Below are 4,108 nucleotides of genomic sequence, written 5' to 3' on the forward strand. Positions count from 1 at the left end.
TGATCTCTCTCTTTTTATAATCGTTTTTATTAAATTTTCCAAATTATTTCACAACTCCAATCATATACCGTATTTTTCGCTCTATAAGACGCACCAGACCACAAGACGCACCTAGTTTTTGGAGGAGGAAAACAAGAAAAAAATATTCTGTATCTCAGAAGCCAGAACAGCAAGAGGGATCGCTGCGCAGTGAAAAGCAGCAATCCTCTTGCTGTTCTGGCTTCTGTGATAGCTGCGCAGCCTGCATTCGCTCCATAACACACACACACATTTCCCCTTACTTTTTAGGAGGGAAAAAGTGAGTCTTATAGAGCAAAAAATACGGTATATTGTTTTTTTGTTACACATCTTCTTGACTTCCCGTCCCTCCTTCCTGGATTGTTTTTTAATTCCTCCTTAATAGCTGCATTAAAACACATCTATGTTTATTTTCTAAGCCCCCAAAATCCATTCTCTACATTCTTCCATTGCTCATATCTCAAATCCTGCACGTGATTTCATATAAGAATGATAATTCAATAGGTTGTCCATCAATTGCCTCCATTCGTCTTTGAAAATATCATTTTGTCCTCTTATTTCAGCAGTCAGTTTCACCATTTCTGCATAGTCCATCAGTTTTATAAGCCATTCATCCTTAGCTGGGAGTCTCTTTGACTTCATCTTTCCATTTTTGTGCATATAAAGTTCTAGCTGCAGTTGTTGCATACATAAAACGGTTTTCAGCTTTTGGGGATTTACCGTCCCTATTATCCCCAACAAAAAGGCTTCAGTTTTTTTAGAATGGTCAATTTAAACATCTTTTTCAATTAATTGTATATCATGTCCCGAAAACCTTTAACCTTGCCACAAGTCCACCATATATGATAAAATGACCCCTCAGACCACTTACACTTCCAGCAAGTACTTGAGGCTGTTTTATACATTAAATACTACCTATACATCATTTTCATATAATTTTCTTTCACAGTGTAGCACATAGTGAATTTCAAATCCATTCTCCATAGTTTCTCCCATGCAGTCATAATATTATATCCTAAATCTTTAGTCCAATATATCACCACTGACTTCACCAGTTCATCTTTCGTTTTCCATTCTAATAACAATTTACAGTGGTACCTCGGGTTAAGTACTTAATTTGTTCCGGAGGTCTGTTCTTTAGCTAATGGGGCCTCCTGCTGCCGCCGCGCCGCCGGAGCATGATTTCTGTTCTCATCCTGAAGCAAAGTTCTTAACCCGAGGTACTATTTCTGGGTTAGAAGAGTCTGTAAGCTGAAGCGTATGTAACCTGAAGCGAATGTAACCCGAGGTACCACTGTATACATTTTAGAAATTAATTTCTCTTCACCCTCCAGCAATCTCCTTTCAAAATCCAACCTTTGTTCATTAAAAGCCAATCAACACATCTTTTTAATATAGCTCATGTACCTGATGATAGTGGAACCAACCGGTCACCCATCATTGTATTTTTCCTGCTTTTTAAATTTCCACCCACTTCGACTGCTACTTAGTTAATCTCTATAGGTACCCCAACCCACCTTCATATTAATTTATTTTTGAGCGCAGTCCTCTAAGGGGGATAACCATAGTGGAGTTTTCCTCTCCAAAAGATTTTTGTACCTGGCCCAGACTCAAAAGACAAGAATCTGTGAAGCAGGATGTGGGAGTTTGAGTTGGGTGGGTGGGTGCAAATTAGATGGCCCCCCTGTGGACTTACCCCACATGGCAAACTCCACTGAACAGCTTGTATCTCTTTATAAAATCTAATAACATTTATTCCAAAAAAAAATGAAGTTCCCATTCCACTCAGCTCCAAGACACAGTCATTGATACAACAGTTAGAGGGGCTGTATGTAGATCTATGGCAAAGTGGAACGTCTCCCATTGTGCATGCAGCAAGTGCAGATGCAGAATGCAGCCCCACACCAGGAAATGCCCCCCCCCCCAATACTGCTGAGTCCATCAGGATCAATTGCTTGGCTGCTGCAGGGGAAATCCACCCTGCATGACACACTCCTTCCACTGGCAACCCATCTGACCAGCCCTCCCTCCCATCTCCGCCCAGCCTTGCCCGTGAGTGTTCCAGCACACCTGACAGCCCATCCCTTTCCTCAGACTGTCTCATACACCCTTGCAGCAGCAACCATCCCGCTTGTGTGCTCTGAGAGGCCTGTCCCCCCACAGTTCAGAGAATCTAAGCAAGCCAGCCACAGAAGGACCGCTGCTCTTGCACGCATCAAGCTCCTTGCACACACACACACACACACACACACACACACCCTCAGCATTAATAATAATAATAATAATAATAATAATAATAATAATGCCCTGTCCATCTGGCTGGGTTTCTGTCAGGCTACAGGGAATCCGATCCCTCTCCCTCACAGCGGGCTGCCAGTAATAGATAGACAAGAAGTTCTTACCAATGTCTTTTATTCCATGTTCACAGAGAGCAGCTTAGAAACGTTGCCTCCCAGGTTAATGGTCTTGCTCAGAGTAATCTTTGCAGTCATCAACAGCACTACCCCCTTTATGGTGGCTGCCTAAGGCCATTTGCCTCTTAGCTCTCTGCTCTCCCACTTTCACTGCTCGCCGGGTTCTGGGAGAAGGAGGGTCTGGAATGCTTTCTAGCTCTGCTCCTTCCCCCTCCTCTCCTCCCATTATCTCCCAGCTTTTTTATCTCTTCTGTCTCAGAGTCGTGACCTTCTGCAAATCACTGTTGTAAATCTTTACTGTCTCCCTCTTCTCTGGAAGTTTCAGGAGGAGGGAGGGCAGTCTCCATCATTCCTCCTCAGTCCAGTCCCTGACAGCTTCCCATGCAGCATTGCATCATGAAGCCAACTGAAGCCAGACTGTATTATGATGGGGGCGAAGGATCCCATCTCCCAGCCTCCAGCAACAAAGGAACAACTCGAGGCAATGGTAGCATCCAGGATGGAGGAGATTATGAAACCTATGTGGGGGTGCCAGCTGGTCAGCCCAGCAGGGCTTCTGCGCCTTTGTGTGGAGTTGCTTGACAGCAGCATCTACCCAATGATCGTCTTCCATGGAGCATGCAAGTGTGCAGAAACCTGTGTAGGGAAGGCAGTTATTTGCTTTATTGTTCCTTATCTAGGCAATATATGGTCTGCTCTTCATTAAAACTACCCCAGAGAGGGGTGCAATATACAAAAATAATGCATAATACCTCTATCAGTCACATAAAAGAAGCAGTTTAAATCAGCAGATCCTGTGAGAGCAGCTACCCACCTTCACAGCCACCTTAATCAAAAGCTTGGACAAATGTTTTTAACTGATGCTTGAAACCTATCAGGGTTTGTGCCAGTTGAATCTTCTGAGAATGTCACATTTCCCATATCAAACCCTCCATTAAGAGGGTGTCCCTACTGCACCTTAATGTTTGGGCAGGCATTCTAGGGAGCCAGCAACCCCTCAAGGATCTGGGCCCTTAGAAGTGGTGTAGCGTGGGGGGCCATGGCCCTGGATACAAAATTATGAGGGGGCGCAGCCATGCACCTTCATGACAGGCTCCCACATCAAGGCCAGAGCCGCAGGGAGGCAAGAATTGCCCAGCCTGGGCCTTTGGGGCTGAGGTGGTGGTGCCTTCTTCTCATGGCTGGTGAAGGGAGGCAGGCCGAGAGGGGGAGGGTGCTGCCGCCACCACCACCCACCAAGGAGGGAGGGAGGGAGGACGAGGGAGGTGGGAAAGCACTGCTGGAGCCACACGGGTTGGCCAGCCGGTCTCGCTGCAAGGACAGGAGGGTGAAGGGACGCAGTGGTCTTCCTGCTTCACGTTCCTCTGCCTTATCTCTGCTCCCAAGTTGGGGCTAGTTTGCAAAGAGAGACTCCCTTGAATAGATGCTGACCAGCAAAGGGACTGACCGCTGCCCAGTCCACCAGGAGGGTGCAAGCGCCAGCGTGTCCTATAGCTACCTGCTGAAATCCTGCAGCTTTTCATTCTGCAAGTGTTCTTCGGGGTGAGGGCTCCACTTTTGTTGTGTGAAACGGCAACTGTGCAGCTCCAGATGGCAATAATGTGGCAAAAATGCAACCATAAAGAAGCGTAATTGTGCGTGGTCCAGTATAAATCCTCTGTGGTGTGGAGGGTGTG

This window comes from Podarcis filfolensis (assembly GCF_964270895.1).
Source record: "Podarcis filfolensis genome assembly, chromosome: 7".
In the NCBI taxonomy this organism is placed as follows: domain Eukaryota; kingdom Metazoa; phylum Chordata; class Lepidosauria; order Squamata; family Lacertidae; genus Podarcis; species Podarcis filfolensis.